Raw genomic sequence first — 20,762 nt, 5'->3', positions numbered from 1 at the left:
TAAAGAATAATAAAATTATGATATTTGCAGGCAAATAGATGAAATTGGAGAATATTATGCTGAGATAAGCTAATCTCAAAAATTCAAAGGACGAATGATCTCCCTGATCAGTGGATGATGACACACAGTGAGGGGTGGGAAGGAGGTAAGAATGGAGGAAAGAGGAACTGAGTAGAGGGAAAAGCGGGTTGGGAGGGGTGGGTGGAAGGAGAAAATAACGGAATGAATCAAACACTATTATCCTATGTAAAAGTATGACTACACAAATGGTATGCCTTTACTTCATGTACAAACAGAGAAACAGTATGTATCCCATTTGTGTATAATAAAAATAAATTTAAAAAAAACGAACAGAGGAAAGTTCCATATTTGAATTAAAATTGAAGAAGCACAAATCCTTACTTTCTCCTTGTTTCAGACATCATCTACTGTGAAGTTCATTACAAAGGTTTTGCTCATGACCAAGAAATGTAGTCTTTTCTCAATTATATGACCACAGGTTTGTGAAAAAGAACATCATATTTAAGTATAAGAAACAGATATTAAGATTTTGTGATTTCACTATAAAGTTCAAAATAACCTGCAAATATATCTTGAATTCTTCAAAATATAATATTACCTTCTGAAAGTAATATGGTGACATCCATCATTACCTAAAGGTAAACAAGAGTTTAGAGTTAATCCAGCAAACACAGAAGTGATTTTGTTTTTATTGAAATTATTGAAATTATTTACAAGGTTTTTTTTTTGCATTTGCACATTGCAAGAGCATATTGCATATGGAAAAAATAAAATGAATTGTCCCATTATAATGTTTTTATTTTAAATTATTATGCTTTATAATATCCTTTTATTTTACAGAACCTGTTGACTATATGGGTTCCATATTTACAAATGAGGAAAAGCCATGATCCATAAATTCTGAAATGCTAATTAAAGTAATATTTGATAAATGTTAAACTATTCTAAACTGAAAAAAAATCCAATACCCATCTCAGCCAAAAAAGTTCAGTTCCCTCAAGCAAAAAGGCTAAAAGTCATATATCAACATGAACTGTTTTAATTTTTAATGAAGATTTTATCCCCTATATTACAGAACACTATTTAGAAAAACAAATAATTGCTTTGGCTTTATCTTCTCTTTATTTCAAACATAACCAGTATTCAGATTGACTATGATCATCATTGGCATCTTCCTAAGAAACATTCATCAGGGACCCCTTCCCCAGTCTTGCAATCTCACCACTATTTATGCTAACACTTTGAAATTTCTACTGCTTCTGATTTTCCCCTCCGTCTTTCCTATCATCCATTCTTACAGCATTCCTTCCTTCAGCCCTTATATTATTTGAAGACAAATTTCGATGACCTTCTCTACCTGTATTCATTTGATGCTATAGTCACTATGAATATTCACCCCCTGAACTTCCTGAAAATACTTTACCAGTTTGTTTCATACTAGCTTCTATTATTACAAATATTTTGCTTCTGGCCTATAGGGACAATTATCTATTCCCTTTAAGCACTACAGTCTCTGTTTCTAGCATGTAGGAAGCATTTAATATGAGTCAACTAAAAAATTAATGAAAAAACAGATTTTCTAGTCTCAATTATTTTCTGATGTCCATCTATCATTACTATTGTCTTTTTCTCCCTAATTACTCTTTCTGCTACCATGTTAGGTTTCTGCTGCCACAAACTACTTATGTGAGGTTCTCATATTCCATGATCATTAACTGATAGATTATTCCTTTCTTCAGTGCACTTTTTTTTTTTTTTGGGGGGGGGGGTACCAGAGATTGGACCCAGGGATACTTAAACACAGAGCAAAATCCCAAGCCCTTTTTTATATTTTATTTAACAACAGGGTCTCCCTGAGTGCTAGGGCCTCGCTAATTTGCTGAGGCTGGCTTGAACTTGTGATCTTCCTGCCTTAGTCCTCTGAGTCACTGGGATGATAGGCATGTGCCACCGCAACCAGCCTTCATTGCATTTTTTCGACCACATCAGTCTTCTTTCTCTTCTACTATAGTCAAGTCTTACTCACAACTGGAAATTGAGGTAAAAAGCTGGAGGCAACCTCCTTCACTCTAAATGACTCCAATCTCTATGGAAAGTACACTTAGGTGGTGATTAGGATTTGAGGGCATTAAAAGATCATAAATGACAAGTAGTTGCGTCTTAAAAGAGCCCATTTAATTTACAGATAGTATATCCCTGATGATCTGAGAAAATTTTTTCCCAGAGAAATAATACATTCGTGCCCAGGAAGATATTAGAAGTAGAAAAGTAAAGGTAATGGATTAAGACTGCTCATTCAGAAAATTGGCTATAAAAGAAAGAAGAGAAAGAGTAAGAGTAAAAGGTAAAACTAAAAGGAGGAAAGCATTTTGCACATAAAATATATGAATATATTATAAGCTGTTAGGAATGAACCAGAAGAGTGGTAGATATTTAAAACATTGAAGACAAAAGAAATGGTTGGGGAAAACAAAATCTTGGACAAGGGAGAAAGAAATGAAAGATTAAGCACATGTGGCAATATCAGCCATCGAGGGTAAATCCAAAGGAATGAGGCTATGAATAAATGAAAATCCTGAATCTTCATTTTTAAGTAGGACTAAAGGTCATCTGCTGAGACAGAGATAAAGACAAGATGTAGCAAAGCAGGAAGAAAATCAATTAGCTTTAAATTTCTTTTCCAAATATTATGTATGCAGGAAAATATATGCTTTCAAATTGTGGGCAAAATATTTAAATTGCAAAATCTTTTGGAAATAAACTTGTTCTCAAAAACATTCACATTTTTTAAAAATGCATTGATTCCATTCTAAGGAAATAATTAAAATTACAGACAGAGTTTATGCAGAAAATGTTCATTGCAACATTATTCATTATGAGAAAAAATTGGAAACTACTTAATTGTCCAATGATAGAAAAGAGGCTAGAGTTGCACCTAAGTAATACAAATCTGTGCAAATATTCTAATGATGCCTACAAGAATTTTTAATTTCATGGAAAAATTCTTCTGATGAAAATAACCAAGGATTTTATTAAGCTAAGTAAACATATCATTCGCTAATATAAAAAAAGAAAGTTATAGCAACTTATAGAAGTTTCCTGATATATACTTTTTAGCAGTTTTCAAGTTTTCTAGAGGTATACATTACTTTTGTCATCAGGAAAACACATACCAATCCTTTTCAATCATTGGTGATTTATCAAGACTAATGTTGGAAAGGAGAAAAAAGTAATATTTACTAAGCACCTATGGAAAGTGAAGATAAAAGGAGAGAATGGAGTGCAGATTCCTTCAGCTTAATTAATAACATAGGGTATGTACTGAATCTACATTATAAAAGTACAAAATCAAGGTTGAAGATTTGGGATCAGATATGTTGAACATTTAAAAATTGTCACTAAGCATAGAAAATACTCATTTCTAAATCATGCTGGAGAAAAAAAGGAAGAAGCAGCAGCTCAATGAACACTGGGCCTTTGTTCTTATACAGTAATGATGCCCTGGAAGTGCAGTGTGGCTGCCTTTCTTAGATGAATTGGATGACAGTAGTTATCCAGAATCCCCCTGTATTTTCCTGCTATTCTACAATGAATCTAAATATCCCTTGCCTTCAGAAAGAGCAAATGTCAGTTGTCAAATGTCATCACCCTTGCTTTCTTAATATTGTTGACAGCAAGTAATTTTTTGTTCCCATTTCTAGTAACACTAAAATTTTTTTTTAAATAACCTGAAAGGTCCACATGTTTTAAGAAAAGTAAAGAGCATGTTTATCTGTGGAGGTTCAGAATATTTCTAAATGTCTGATATTTACACACCAAGCTCTCTTCTCTAATTTGCATAACTTCAATAGATGAAGAGCTTGTGCCTGCATTACTGCACTAAGTATGAGGCTACATTATTGTTAATAACATCAATGCTTATTTTATTATAATATTAAAATTATAATTTTTAATTGAACCTATAGGTTATAATTTCTATCTCATCATTAATTATGAATTAAATAGACTATCTGTGGGACAATTGTGCTAGAAAATAAGGAGGGCATTTCAATATTAGGATTAGTCTTTATGTGCAGAGGATTACCTACACTCAGATGAAGTAGGATAGGAATAGATTATATCAACCTGAAAACAATATCAATCATAAGATACATACGGGAGAAAGGAAACGCTTTCTAGAGGGTGGAGAAGCTTGGAGGAGGTGGGCCGTAAACCATGTGGAATTTGGTAAGATTTCCTAGTGGAAAGGACAATAACAAAGCTAGAGTCTAAAAAGGGATTTTTATTAAGTATAGGAAAGTGAGTCCTCTAGCTAAAGGTTCATTAGGAAATAATACCTAAAAATTCATATAAGAAGAATAGGTTAAGAAAATTAGTGTCTAGATGTTTAGGAAGAGGAGCTTGGAACTTGAATGCAAGAAACTGATGTTTGAAGAACTCTAATTTGGAAGAAGAATGGTTTGAAAGAAATATCAGAGAGGACAGTGAAGTATGTGTCACAGTTTAGATTATTCAGACAATAAAGAGATTCTTACAGAGCACTGTTACAAGAGGCCATGTACTGTGCAGGTGAAGATGCACATAATCAAGCACATAAGTGCAGCAGGAGGGTGATCCACATGCACAGGACAGAGTGCACAGAGTCCTGCTGGAATTGATGTGATCAGAGAGGAACTATGGGAGAAATGACACTGATCTCTTCAGTGATGAAAATGAGACGATGAAAACACATCAGCCTGAAAGGATAAGCACAAAGGCCCAGGAAGAAAGAGCATGCTATGCTTAAGGAATAAATGAATAAATAAATAAATAAATAAATAAATAACCAAGTCGGCAGCAGCTTTATGAGAACAGTGAAGAATGGCAGGAGATGTGATCAGATTGGTAAGCAGAACGAGGTGGTGTAAAGACTTGCAGGCCAGGGCAAGGACTTGGATTTTCTTCTAATTTACCTGTGAAGCCGCTGGAAAGTTTTAAGAGTGGTAAAAGGTGAGCTAGGCTCATAGTATCATTATCCATATTAACCAAAAATGAAAACTATAGTGTCTATCAGTGGATAAATGTATAAAGACAATGTGGTACACACAAACGTACACTTGCCCTCACATGCAAACACACACACACACACACACACACACATACACACACACAGGAATATGATTCAACCATAAAAAAGGAGATTCTGCCATTTGAAACAACACAGATAACCTGTGAATGGACCAGACACAGAAAGACAAATTTATTTATTTAAAGAATCTTTTAAAAGCCAAACTCTTAGAAGCAGAGTGCAGAAAGTTACCAGCAGTTGTGGTAGAGGAATGGGAAGATGTTGATAAAAGGGTTCAAATCTTCAGTTATAAGATAAATAAATTATATAAAATAAAACAAGGCAACTAAAGTTAATAGTACCATTTTGTGTATTGGAAATTTGCTATGAGAATATTGTTTTCACCATCAGAAGTTAACATGTGAAGTAATAGACATACTAATTAGCTTCATTGTGGTAATCCTTTCACGATGTATACATATATCAAATTATCATGTTGTACCCTTCAATATGTACATTTTTATTAATCAACTGTACACAAGCAAAGTTGGAAAAGCCTCTATTAGCTTAAGTGGAGCAGTCAATAGTGTGCTCCCTCAGGGAATGGATGCCTCTTGATTCTTTTCCTGTTTACTAGGGAATCAGAAGAGGCCAAGGTGAATTCCCTCCTTAGGCTAATAGTTATACATGTATACATATCATCATATGTATATATGGCTATTAGAGGAAAAAGAATGTGTGTGAATGTGAGTGAGACAGAGAGAGAGAAAAGAGGAGAGGGAGAGAGAGAGTGTCTATGGAGGATATACTTTCAAAATCTGTTAGGTTGGAAAAAAAAAAAAAAAAACTGCATGCCTGTAATCCCAATAAACTCCAAAGGCTTAGGTAGGAGGACCTCAAGTTCAAGACCAGCCTCAGCAACTTAGCAAGAACCTGTCTCGAAGTAAAGAGAAAAAGGGCTGGGGATGTGGCTCAGTAGTTAAGCATCCCTGGGTTCAATTCCCAGTACCAAAAAACTGTGCTCATAATTTTATAATATCATCCTCCATTTAAAATAATTTTATTAACACCATAGTTAAAACATAAGCATTAGTAGTTTAAAAATAATTGCCTAGTCCCAACTTTCACACTAAAAGAAGGAGTGGAGGGGAGGAAGAAGAGATGATGATGATGCTGGGATGGTGATGGTGGTCATCATCTTAGTATTAAAGGAGAATAGGCTACATTTGCAGGACAGTATGCTTCAGTAGAAGGAAGTCATATCCAAGCTCTTATATTGAACCCACGAGCAGGAGTCTCACAGCCGGAAGAGTTAACTGAGCAAGAGAACATTTGTTTTTAACATCAGACTCAATGTTCAGTCAGGTTTTTATTATACCAAACTACTAATTATAAAGCTCTAATAAAAAAGGAAATAGAAATAGAAGGACTTAAGGTACTCAACTAGAACTATGTGGTGAAGACCTGAGATTTTTTTTTCAAAGTATATTAATCTCTTGGAATTTTTAGCAGGGATTAGAGAGAAAATGAAGGCTGGATGGGAATTCTGAGGAAAAACAAATTTGGAAAATCTAACAGTAAAGTTAAATGAATTTCTTAGTGTAGGCATATCAGAACCTTTTGTATGCTGATGTGCTTATAAAATTCTAAGAATTGAAGCCAGGTACAAAGTCATTTAAGGGATAGCTTATAATCACGGCAACTCAGAAAAAGTGGCAAAAATGGCATTGTGTAAGGGGACAACCTAGCAGGTGATGCCATATGAGCTCGATGACCTTGTGAGCAGATCCACTTGGATCATAATGGGTTGCTACTTAAATGTCGCTATCTAAGGAATTGAAAAAAGTCCCCAAAGCATCAAGTAACATAATGAAACACTACTGAGCTGGCAATCAGAAGACCAGATCTCGATCCCTACTGCACTATTCCCTTGCTTTAGTCCCTGAAGGCCCTGAGGACTCAATGACTCAGTCAGTCAATGAACATCAATTATCTCTTCAATGTGAGACAGTCTTCCAAATTCTAGGGAAAGACCAAGTCCTTAACCTCTTGGAGATCACATTCTGTGGATGACAGAGAATGAACAAATAAAGAAATATACAATATCACCTGATCATGGGCATCAGGAAGAAAATAAATTTGGATGAAGTATTATTAAAAGGAGAAGAAAAGGAATCACTTGTCATCTCTGAAATTTCAGCAATTTTTAGTTTTTAAGTAATTGCATGTAATAGACTATCCCAACATCCTATACAATAAACCTATACAAGTTTATTTTTCCCATTTGACAAGAAGTTAAAAGGTATGTTATGTAGGGCTGATAGGGTGGTTTCATGATGTTGTCAGTGTTCTGGGTACCTTTGATGCTTCTACTGGTCATTCTTAGAGTAAACAAACTGAACCAGAAGTGCAAAGCAGCACTCAAAGCACTAACATTATAATGGAAGACTACAGTATAATCCCTTACTAGATCTAGCCTTACTGTTGCTTTATTGTGTTTGGCACATATGAAATAAAATAGTGTATTTTCACATTTGTCACAAGTAAATAAAAAATAAAACACCAAATGAAACAATGATAGTTACATGCTTTTCAACCAAAGAACACATTTATAACATTTAAAACAAATTACCGGAGATGACTGGAAAAATGTTATTCTAGGGACTCCACAAAAGTATATGATGTTGGCAACTCAAGTTAAATTGATAATGATTACTTATGTGTCATATTTGATACCAGCATGTTTAAGTTCAGGTACTCCATTTATCTATTAATTATAATTTTAATTTACTTGAGGTGTATTTTTAACTAAAGGTCAAATAAATACTTTCAGAGTTCTGAAAAAACTCAGAGAAATGAGAAATTAAAAAAAAAAATGCTGGACTGAATGGCCTCAACCTCATCTACAGACTCAGAAATGCTTAATTTTTTTCATTTTGGGGGAGTCCAATTTTGTTAAAGACCTTAAGAAATGTATTAATGTTAGTCTTAATTTATGATTTCAATGCTCATCAAAGAGCAGTGATTTCTCAAACTTTTGAATGATTTGGTACAGATATTGTACAACTGGTAGAAATATTAATAACATAATGAATTCAGAGATGGGTAAATCCTTCTCATCTGTAGCTCCTAAGAAACACAGAAAGCACTATTCATTCTTGAGCTATCTGTACACACTATAATCTCTCAGGCAGCTGGAGTATACAAAACTCATCTACAAGGGATTACATACATTATCAGTTAGATTTACGGCTTCCTTATGCCTTAATGTATTTTAATTATGTTTATAAAAGCATTCTGAAATATGTTATAGAAAATATGTTTTTATTTTGTTAGTCTATGGATATTTAATGATCTCATCTAAGATTTAATCAGTATCAGACCACAGGTGAGTCTTTTACCACCTACTTTCCAAAAGAAAAAGACCATTACATATTGACCCAATGATTTCATTTACAGCAAATAATTCTATTAGCAGCAAAGCTTTATTCATTAAAATAATCACTAGATAATTTTATATCAGATTTAAAGTTGAATATTAGTATAATACTGTGTACTGCAAAATGTGAGGGAGAATTCTTAAAGAAGGTAGACCATGAACGTATTATCAGTGAACTCTTACTGGGTTCACAGGAATTAATTTATATTAGTCTTCTACAGCAAATGTAGAAGTTTTCTATAATAAAAGTTCTACAAAATAATTTGAAAAATCAAACAATCAAATAAATTAATAAATAAATTTCTAACTATTTTAGAAATTAATATTTTAGGGACAAAATAAAACCCAATCGAAGCGATCTAAATAGGGGTTTATTTCTGTTATGGCAAGAGGATCTGAAGACACTTAGGTCTCCATGACTGTCTTCATTATTGTTTCAACAGCTGCTCCTATCTCAACCATTATACCATCATTGAAGGAATAGGAAGGGAAAGTGGTGGTGCTTACAATTCCAGGTCAGCTGGATGACCACTCTTTGCTGTAAGAAAAGCTGGGAAAGTTCATATATGGATTTTACATTCTCTCTAGCATCAGGAAAGGGAGAATGAGGTTAAATTTGAATGCTGGGTAAGCCAAACCTGTAGTGTCTACAGCAACTATAAAAAATAATTGGGCAAACATTTGGTACAATTCATTAAAGTGATTATTATTAAATGATTAAAAATGCAACAGCAAGGGAAAAAAGGAACAAGGAAAACAAAAATCATCATGCAATAACAGGGGGAAAATACCAATAGCCTAATGTTAACTTTATATCTACCTAATATTACTGTAGCTAGTTCAAAACAAAAACAATAAATCCTAATTTACGCACTAAATCCTAAAATCCACACTATAGTGTCAAAAGAGTTATGTTATTATAATGATTTGGGGTGTAATTTCATCCTTAATTTACATTATTTCTTCACATTTCTGACAGTGAAATGAATTGCTTTAGATTTTTTAAAATTGGGTTAGGGCTTCAACATATGCATGTGAGGTAGAAATAGTTCAATCCATAGCAAAGAGTGATGACCTATCAAGGTGGAGTCATGCCTACTTAGCTATACTAAGGAATTTTCCAATGCCTTGTTTATTTCATATACTGTGTTAATTTTTCTGTTTCTGGAATCACTGTAAGGAACTTGAAAATAAAAATCAAAAAATTCACTCTATAACTTTTGAAATGAATGCCAAATTCAGGAGGCATACCCCACATAAATTCAACCAAAGCCAAATAATTTATATAATTAAAACTTGTGGGAGTAAAGTTCTAAAATAGGTTTCTTCAAACAAGAAATGGCATATTATCCCTTACTTCTAATTAAAGATGAGGGAACTATAGTCAACTTTCTCTTTATTTAATAGGCTGCCTGTATGGTATAATTTTAGTGAACAAATATACTAATAAATCCTTTCATAGTTTACACAGAGTGTCACTCACTTAACTCTATTTTTCTATAATTCACCAAGTTCCTTAAGCATGAAATGGAGGTTTCAAAACTCTAATTCTCATGATAAGGATTTAAATGTTCTTTAAAACAATGTAGAACTCTCTAAGTCAGCATGAAGTGATGGGAACTCTAAATAGCATAAAGACTTTGAAAGGAACAAAGAAAATTATTATTTAGATACCAGCTACCTGACTGAGAGAGTACCCCAGTACCACCAGGTAAAGGTAAGAAGAAAATGTTAGGAACCCATCAAAGCAGTGGACTGACAGTCTGAATTGCAGAAGAGTGCTAAAGTTTCAATAGGCTTTAAATCCAGTTTGGGGAGCTAGGTGGTCTAAGGACTGCTCTGCTCCAAAGAAGGAACTTATTTTGATTGACCTTCAGCCCTCAGACATAAGCTACTACAACAGCCACTGCTAGATACCATCATGCCTTAGGAGTAGAAGTCTTCAGCTGATACATACTTCAGTGGGGAGAAGACAGGGTCCCTCAGCAGACTGCAGCTTTAGGAGAAGTGACCGCTAGAGCCACAAGCCTGAGTCCCACCTGCACTTGTCTGCTGAGAATTAGGGAGTGTCTCTGCCAAAGTCACATCCTTCAGTCTATAGCCAATAGTGCCAAGTCCTAGATTCACCTGTACCTGTCCACTGGGAGATGAGAAAGGACCTAGGTACTGTTCATAGCTCCAGAAGTGTGGCTACCAATCTCCAATCTCTGGCACCATCTGCATTCACCCAGCAGGATGTAGAGAAGGTCTCATTCCTAAACTACAGCCCCAGGACTCTAGTTTCCAGTGCAAAAAGCCTTGGCATCACCCAAGTTGGTCCCTTGGGATCAGAGGAAGGTCCTATCCATGTCCTATAACTGCTCTATCATAGGTTCCAATGCTACCAGCCTGGTCACCACCAGAGCTTGCCCCACAGTGATTCCTCCATCACTGCCCCAGATCCAGGATTATAGATACCAGAAACAGAAGCCCCAGTACCACCTGTGCTTAACCGACAGGACCTGGGGTAGAGGGTCTCCTCCACAGACCATGGACTTCACACCACAGCTGCTGAGCCAAAAAACACCCTGGGATCGCTTGTTATTATTTCTTGGGACTTTGAAAAGATAGTATCTGTGTCTCTCAGATCAGGTCAAGAAGCAGCAAAATGCAAAAGGAAGGGACCACAAGGAAGATGAATACTTCCAGGGTACATCCCCAGTGATCCACCCGACCCAGTCACGTCCCACCTGTCTACAGTTACCACTCAGTTCATTTAAACTACAATAGATCACAGTTTTCAGACTCCAGTAATTTGACCTTCAACCATTCCTGCATTAACACAGGAGCTTTGGGGGATACTTCATATCCACTCCATAACATTCCACCCCTGACCTCCAAATGCTTATGTCCATCTCATTTAGATCATCTTCAAGAATCTTCATAGTCTTAACAGTCCCAGTACTGCACTACTAAGTCCAAAGTCTTGTTTAAGACTCAAGGCAAATTCTTGGCTGTGAGATATCAAATATATAGTGGATATATACCCAAATATATAGTGGCACAGAGCAAACACTCTCATTCCAAATGAAGGGAATAGGGCAAGACAAAGGAAGGATGGAACCAAAACAAAACCAAAACCCAGTCAGGCAAACAGGTTCTGTAACTCAATGTATGGCATCTATCATGCATGGTGGCAAGATATATTCTCAAAGGGGTTTGATAAGTTCCATACCTTTGTCCTTGCTGGTTACAGCACTCATAGCCTCTCTCAGCCTGACTCTCCATAGTCAGCAATTTTCTCCAGCAGACAGTCCACATAACTGTCATAAGTTAATTCCTGGGATCTCCATTCCAGTTTCAGCTTCCATCCCACAGTATCATGCATTGACCTCTCAGGGACATCCTACAGAATTCTGACCCTACTACACTTTGCCTGACCTCTCTGGCCTTTCTTTTAAATCTTGGTGAAAGCCTCCATAACCCTTTAACTTTAGTATTCTGCATTCCTGCAGAACCTGTATCATGTTGGATGATGCCAAGTTCTGCTACCAGCTCATACAGAAGGTAGGCCTACTTGGATCATGGCAGCAATAGCATCTGAGTATGCTGAAACAGCTTCCTAAGCAAGGTTCTGAGCAAGGTTCCCTCACAGTCTACTCAGTGGAATTTTACTTTTACAACCTTGAGCCTGCCATGCTTGTGGTCTTGCCAAATAATGAGGTGACCTTAAAGCATCTTTCCTACTATCTCTGTACAAAACACTTTTCATCTCTATAGTGACTATAATCTCTTCAACAACCATATCTTTCTTGTCCCGTTTAGACATTCTTCTAGCCAAATGTGAATTTTTAAAATCCTTATTTTCTTTTTCTGCTCCTAATTATCACAGTAAACCTGGCTAAAGGCTGACAGCCATATCCATGCCACCACTTGAATGCTATGCTGCCTTGAAATTTCCTCTGCCAGATTAATTAATCTATCACTTTTAAATTCCTATGTCCTCAGAAATTGTAGACAAGTTCTTTGCCAGAATATAACACAAATGGCATCTATGCCAACCCCCAATCAAGCCCCTGTTCCACTCCAAAATTTCATGGGCACAGTCTTTACTTTCCTCATCCTTACTGGCATTCTGGTCTTTTGAGCTCCCATTAGAATTGTCCTTTAAGATCAGTTTACTCTTTCTAGTGGAGCCCATCTTGGAGGTATGTATGTGGGCTTGTGGGGACAGTCCCCACCTAGCATACAGCCAAAATGTGCTTGCAAAGTGGGCTGCCTGGAGTTAACTCCCTTCCACCCAGCACCTCTGGCATGTGGTGTCAAAGGTCTTGCCTGGGAGGACTCGGGTAAGATTCATGTGGAGATTACCTCCCCCAAGCAAATCTGAGATGGAGTGGTGCCTGGATTTGCGTCTCTATTCATGACCCATGACTTGGATACCACCTGTGCCATACTCCTTACTGCTTTCAGGCATATTAGACATTCTTTTTCTAATCAGATTACAGAGCTCACCTGTTCTGGCTTCCTGAACCTCAGGCTTCAAACTTGATGGGCCCTCTGGGTCCTTGATCTTCTTTGGTGATGAAGATGGAACCCAGGACATCTGTCATGGTCAGCACTGCACTCTACCACTGAGCCCAGCCCTTTCACTTTACAAATAGACTGAGACCTAAAGAGGGATATGACATTACTAAGACTGTGCAGTTGGTTAATGTGGGGATTCCTGGCTCATATCAGTATCCTTCCATCATTTTCATGGTAAAGTTTCATTGCCCCTCTGAGAAGTTGTTTTGATGTCTTTGCTCTCTTATATCCTGCAGAGATTGGTCTTATCTCATTTTTCCCCTAGGCCAGGGGATACAATTACCAGGATCACTTTCTTTCCCAGGATTTTCTGAAGACCTTTTCATGTTGGACAATGTGATTCATCAGAGAAAGAGTCCCTCATTCTCTTCCTATCCATGAGCCACTCTTCCCAAATGTTCTTCCATCATCTACCATCTTCATATCTGCTATACTTCTGATTCTGGATTTGGGGAATCTCCACCAAAAAAGGCGTCAGAAGGAAATGTCAAGTATAAAAATTTTGTTAAGAAGTGGTGGCTCTTGGAACAGAGGGGCTTTCTCAATAAAAAGAAGCAGACTTCTAGCAAGGTGCCTAAGTTGCACTCAGAACCTCCAAAAGAAAGGGGGAAATGTGAGAGCAAATGGCATTTGGAAGATCATTCCCCTTTCAAAAAAGAGACAACTGCACCCAGGAATGGGCCACGGTTGTCCCTGGACAAGAAAGTTGCAGTGTCTTGACTCACCCCTACCCCTTCAAAGAAGGCTTATTCTGTTGCAGCTAAAGTAGATTTTCTGGGGGAGTTCTAGAGTACCCTTCTAAAGATTAAGAGCCACCCAACTTGCTGCCAGAGGAAGGGCACCTAGAAGAAAAACCCTCCTTAGAACAATGCTACACAGCATTCTACCAGAGCTCACTAAGAGAATAAGTGATCTGCAGCATCCCAGAAGTTGCCAGGGAAGTTGGTAGCAATTGTGAGATGGTGGGCACAGGACCAAAGGGCATATTAGTTCTATGGTTCAAAGTAGCATTGTCAACTACAATGGAGATGTGCTTTACGACAAGTACATCCTTCTCCCCTGCCACAATGTGGACTACTAGACCAATTGGAGCAGTATCTGTAAGGAGCCATGGTGAATACTACACCCTTCAAGATTGCTCAGAGCCAGATCTTGAAGATACTCTTTGGGAAGATAATGGTGGGACATGCTATTCACAAAGACTTCAAAACCCTATAGTACTTTCACCCCAAGTCCCTTACCTGAGACACCTTCCAAATGTCCCCCCTCAACCAGAAGGCCAACTGTAGCTGTGGAGAGACAGAGGAAGCACTCAGGAGAAACAAGGCAGTCTCTACCACCTTCACACCTGTGGAAACTAGACTTTCTGGGGAGAAAAACTCTACCCCAGACCTAATATCCATTGAAATTTCACCTCAAGTCTTGTGTCCTGTATCTAGTTAAGTGTCCCATGGAAGGGGGACATCTCCATGTCAGAATCCAGCCCTAGACTCCTTATCTTCTTCTTCTTCTTCTTCTTCTTCTTCTTCTTCTTCTTCTTCTTCTTCTTCTTCTTATTATTATTATTATTATTATTATTATTATTTTGTGGTGCTGGGGATTGAACCCAGAGCCTTGTGCTTGGCAAGGCAAGCACTATACCAATTGAGCTGTCTCCTCAGCCCTAGACCCCTTATCTTAAATGGTGATAACCTCGGGTCCTAGGGTGCTGTTTTGATTTCTAGGGCAGGGCATACCTGCAAATGTAGTTTCCCACACTGACTTACCACTAGTGTTGTCATATGTCTCTTGTTTTTTGGAGATGGGTGTGTGGGGGTTTTGCCAAGGTTGGCCTCAAACTCCTGGACTCAAGCAATCCTCCTAGCTCAGCTTCTTAAGTAGCTGGGACTCAGCATTTTTTATTCTCAAGTAATTAACAGCATCCTCTCAGTTTCAAAGTGTCTTGATTGGATACTCAATGTATGATCACATTACTTATACCAGACTCTACTTTTGGCTCAGAGTCTGCATCCAGCCTGCCAGGATACTAACTGCCAACTTCCAGAAGAGCCACTATTGATAGGTTTCATTCTTAAGATTATAAGACAGTGAGGTAAGAGTATAGCTTAGAAATCAATTTTTCATATTTAGAAAAGCAGTCTCTTACCTAGGATAACAGAGGCTTTATTTAATTTAGACTCTACTTGGAAGGTTGAAAATGAATTTAAATGGTTTTAATGTTTGTTTGTTTGCTTGCTTGCTTGCTTTTTTAGTCTTTTACCTTGCTACACCAAACCTATGAAACTCAAATGATTCCTTTGATAAATTTTTATAATGGAAAAAAAGAGATTAGTTTACAACCTTCTAAAGCTTCTCTAGCCGGGACCTCAATACATTTCCAAACTCCTCCCAGAAATCAATTCCAAAGGATTTTGTACCATATAGTCATGTTAGTCACAGCAAAAACCTCACTTCTTGATACCAGTCCCTGTGTTAGTCAAACTTTTGTCACTGTGAACAAAAACTTTCAGGGAAAACTTAGAACAGGAAAAGTTTATTTTGGCTCATGGTTTCAGAGGTTAAATCCATGGTGCGCCAACTCCATTGCTCTGGGCCTAAGATCAGGTATAACATCATGGTGGAAGGGTGTAATGAAGCCCTCCTCCATTCATAGCAGTCAGGAAGCAGAGAGAGAGCAAGAGGAAGGGCCACAGGAAGATGAACCTTTCCCAGGCACACCCCTAGTGACTCACTCCCTTCAACCACACCCCACATGCCTTTGGTTACCCCTCAGTTATCCATTCAAACTAGGACACATTGATTAGATTACAGTTGTCACAATCCATTTTATCTCCAAACATTCCTGCATTAACACGGGCACTTTTAAAGGATAGCTTGTATCCAAATATTAACAGTTCCCAATGCAGAAAGGTTCAGTTTGGCTGTTAGGCAATGATTGGATCATGAGGGCCCTGATGTTCAGTGGATTACGTCATCTGATAGAGCAGTCCACTGATACTTGAATGAATGACTGTGGGGTGGGTCCTAGTTAAAGTAGATCACTGGTGGTGTGCCCTGGAAGGGTTGTCTTCTCCCTAGCCCCTTCCTCTCTTTCTGTCTGCTTCCTAGCTGCCATGGCAAGAGAAGCTTTTTGCTGGAATGCCCTTTCACCATGATATTCTGCCTCACCTCAGGGCCAGATCAATGAAGTTGCTAACCACAGACTGAGTCATCTGAATCCAAGAGCCAAAATAAATCAAAATAAACAAAAATAAATAAAAATAAACCAAAATAATTTACCCATAGATTTGAAAACTGAAGTTATCGACAAAGAAAATCTATAAAATCTTATCAAAGAGCAAATGAAATTTGAATGATTTATAATCTATAGAATGTATACTTACACATCTCACAACAAAGAAATTCACGGAGGTGCAGATGACTTTGAGATCTAAGTAAACATTTAAGAAATAAATTATGTCAATCTTAAATATCTCTTTAAGAAATTTGCTTTAAAATAGTGAATATTCTACAAATATTTTTCTTTTTCACAGTGTAGTCTTGATATGAAATCCTGACACAGGCATAAAAATAAAAAAGTGTGTACACACATATACATCCGCACACATACTTTTTAAAAAATATAGAATAACTTGATGAGCTGGCAAAGAAAACTGTTTCTTAAGAAACAAAGAATTCAAGGTAGATAAAAGACCAAGGAATTAGACTAAAAACTGTGCAATTGATAGAAGAAAAAACATAGTCAACACTCTAACATATTGGTGCAAGTATCAGCTTCCTCAATAAGACCCCTAAAGTTCAAAAATACAAACAAGAATCAATAAGTTGGATGGCATTAAATTAAAAAGATTCTGTAGCTCTAAGGAAATCATCAAGAACATGAAAGGAAAACCTACAGAATGGGAGAAAATCTTTGCCAGCTACTATTTCAACAAAAGATTAGTATCCGGAATAATACAGAACTCAAAAAATAAAAATAAAAAAAAAAAAGCTTAATATCAAAAAACAAAAACCTAATCAATAAATAGGCAAATAAAACAGACATTTCTAAAAACAAGAAATACAAATGGCCAAGAAATATGTGAAAAAGTGTTCCAGATCATTAGCAGTCTGGGATATGTCAATTAAAACTACACTGAGATTTCTTATGATGGCAACCATTAAGAATATAAATAATAGTAAATGCTGGTGGGGATATGGATAGAAAGGAACAATTTTACATTGTTGGTGGGACTGCAAATTAGTACAAACACCATGGAAATCAGTATGAAGCTTCTTCAAAAGACTAGGAATGGTCAGGTGTGGTGGCTCATGCCTGTAATTCCAATGGCTCAGCAGGCTCAGGCGGGAGGATCAAAAATTCAAAGCCAGTCTCAGCAAAGCAACTTAGTGAAGCCCTAAGCAACTTGGTGAGACCCTGCCTTAAAAACTAAAAAGAGGGCTGGAGATGTGGCTTAGTGGTTAAGTGACCCAGGGTTCAATCTCTGGTGCCAAAAAAAAAAAAAAAAATAGGAATGTAACCACTATATGATGTAGATATTCCATTCCTTGGTATTTATACAAAATAACTGAAATCAGCATAATATAGTGATACATGCATAAAAATATTTATCGCAGCACAATTCACAATAGTCAAGTTGAGGAATCAGCCTAGGTGTCTGTCAACAGATGAATAGAAAAAGTAAATGTGGTAAATATACACAATGGAGTTCTACTTATTCATACAGTGATAAATGGATGAAACTGGAAATCGTCATGCTTAGTGAAAAGCAAGATTAAGAAAGTCAAAGGTCAAATGTTTTCCTCTCATATGTGGAAGATAGAAAAAAGAATAGAAAAGGAAAATCTGATGAAAATAGAAGGGAAATCAGTAGAGTAGAGGTAGCGAGCGGATCAAGGGAAAGAAGAGAATGGAGGAAACAAAAAAGAACTGGGGGATAAAATTGACCAAATTATGCTATAATTCACCAATGAAATGTGTTTGTTTTCATTTATTTATATAGATAAATAGAGGGAAGACTGGAGAGTATAGAAAGGAGAGGAGGGAGAGGCAGAAGGGGAAGGAAAGGGAAATACTAGGGAATGAAATGGAACAAATCACGTCCTGTGCACACATAAATATGTTACAATGAACCACACTGTTATCTATAATACATATAATGCATAATTATATACTTTAAAAGACAAAGAAGTTACACTATAGAGAAAATACTGGTAAAGTGAAAAACTGCTAGATTAAACTATATAAAATAAGTACTTCTCTTCATCAAAAATAAAAACACCTTAAACAAATTGAAAAGGTGAGCAACAGAGCCAGGGAAGCAATTTGCAAGACATATAACTGAAGAATGGCCCATAGCCAGAATAATTAAATGCTCCCAAACAATAAGAAAAATACAGACAATCCAATACTCAAAGACGAAAGCACTTGAATGAGCAACTGCAAAGGTGATCAATACATTTCACAGGCATTATCATTATATATCCCCAGAACGATTAAAGACAAAGACTATTCACCATGCCTATGATTTGCAAAATGATAAAACAGGAAATCTCTCCCATACAACTCGTGAGTATGCACATTGATACAACTGCTTGAAGGACATGTGTCAGTCAGTTTATCCTGGATTGCACATAATTATATGTGGAAACCTAGTAATTCTACACATCAATATGTTTTAACAAAAATGTTAAAATGCACGCATATATCAAGACATATGCACAAAATTGTTCATTGGTGAATTATTCACAGTAGTCAAGTACTGTAAAGAACCTAGGGGGAGTTTCAAGATGGCAGACTAGAGGGTGGCTGCATTTCATGCTGTTCCGGGACTCAAGATTCAAGAAGAGGAGATATTGAGTGACTTGGGACCAACTCAAAGCTGCCAGGTGAGTCTCTCCCATTGGGGAGGTGTCCCGGATGGGGCGGTAGTCCCAGAACGCAAGGAACTTTGTGAAGTAGAGTTGCCCAACAAGACACCCCTCCCCCCGCCCCGGAGCAGTGAACTTGGACAACTGGGAGCATTGTAGAGGAGGGCCACTAGCACAATGCTTGGACTCAGAGCAACCGCACCGGAGCACTGGGTGGCTGCCCAGAGGAGGAGGCTTGTGGTGAGTTGTTTGGACTCAGAGTGACCACACCAGAACACCCGGGGGCTGCCCAGAGGAGGTGGCGGGTCGCTTAGACTGGGAGCAACTGTACCAGGGCTCCAGGTGGCTGCTCAGAGGAGGGGCCACACAGCCAGGCCATTAGGTGCAGAGCACAGTCCCAGGACCTAGGCGGCTTCTTGGTGGAAGAGCCACACAGAGAGACGCTTAGGGGCAGAGCGAAGGTTCCAGGACTGCAGGCAACTTCTCTGAGGAGGGGCGGTCTAAGGAGACTCTTCTGCCCAGGGCGAAGCTCCCAGGCCCAAGAGGTAGGTCCGGGCACCTGGGAATGTTGCAGACGAAGGCTGCTCAGCCCAGGTGTAAGTTGTGGATTAAGGGGAACCTCTAGGAGGGGAACTGACCAGCCAGACCTCCCCACTGGGTGAGTCTTCTCTGCAGGGTGAGGTTTTCCCACAAGGACAGTAAAACCAGAGACACATGCCCAAACAGGCCTTGCCTCAGCCTAGTTCCCCTTTGCATGACCATTGGTCAGTAAGTGGAGGCACCTCTGCCCACTAGCAGGGAATATATCCCACCTGAAGGCCACCACCCCTAGAGAGGCAGCTTCCTGTAGAGCACTGCATATCAACTTCCTCCAAGACTTCAGGCTACTGAAGGCTAGGAGGGGATATACTAGAAATCTTCAGGGACACTATAAGTCAATAGAGGAAATCTGTAATATCTCAGCAATCCACTGATACCTGAACAATATGAGAAAACAAGGGAAGAAAATGCCCCAAACAAATCTAGATGTTATATCAATAAAATCCAATGACAGCATGGCAGAAGAAATGACAGAAAGGGAGTTCAGAATGTACATAATTAAAATGATCAGGGAAGTAAATGATGAGATGAAAGAGCAAATGCAGGCATTGAATGATCGTACCAATCAACAGTTAAAAGAGCAAATACAGGAAGCAAGAGATCATTTCAATAAAGAGTTAGAGATACTGAAAAAAAAACAAACAGAAATTCTTGAAATGAAGGAAACAATAAACCAAATTAAGTACCTAAATGTTAATTAGAAGTGCAATGGAATGCTTATTATTGAACATTTGGAAGAAAAAAAATGATAGCTACATGTAATAATTTAAATAATCTCAAAATCTTTTCTAAAATATCCTCATCACAAAAGAATTACAATTTTATGATTCAATTTATTTCAAGTCATAAACAGGTAAACTCTATTTTAGGGTTTATGATAGCTATTTTTTTTAGAGAAGAGTAAGGGTTAGTGATGGGGAGGAGACACAAAAGACCCTCCAGCTGTTAAAATATTTGATTTAATGACCTGCTTTTGTTTATAAGAGAGTTCACGTTGTGGTATTCACTGAGCCGTTTGGTCAGGAGTTTTTCCCTTTTCTTCATGCCTGCTATGCTTCAAACAAAGTTAAAAAATAAAATGGGTTTTGCTATAGACTTGAAAAATATGTAAAATATATACAAATAGATTATTTTTCCTATATGGATTTTTAACTAAAGTAACCCATGGCATATATTTTTTCTTAAGATTTCTATAATATAGAATATTTTATTTTCAAG

General features: G+C 37.4%; 1 protein-coding gene and 1 pseudogene across 2 annotated transcripts in view; one reads left to right on the top strand and one right to left on the bottom strand.

Annotated features, from left to right (window-relative positions):
• The window catches only part of UNC13C (unc-13 homolog C), an 869,114-nt gene that overhangs the window by 715,104 nt on the left and 133,248 nt on the right, over positions 1–20,762 (bottom strand). The gene's annotated exons all lie outside the window — the stretch shown is intronic.
• Positions 12,697–14,516, top strand: LOC306655323 (interferon-stimulated 20 kDa exonuclease-like 2; annotated as a pseudogene). The gene is made up of 2 exons: positions 12,697–12,835; positions 13,456–14,516. The product of its transcript is annotated as an interferon-stimulated 20 kDa exonuclease-like 2 (transcript).

The sequence above is a fragment of the Sciurus vulgaris genome (genome assembly GCF_902686455.1).
Source record: "Sciurus vulgaris genome assembly, chromosome: 2".
NCBI classification, from domain to species: domain Eukaryota; kingdom Metazoa; phylum Chordata; class Mammalia; order Rodentia; family Sciuridae; genus Sciurus; species Sciurus vulgaris.
Note: the sequence above shows the minus strand (reverse complement) of the source record. Positions and strands in the feature narration are given on the sequence as shown.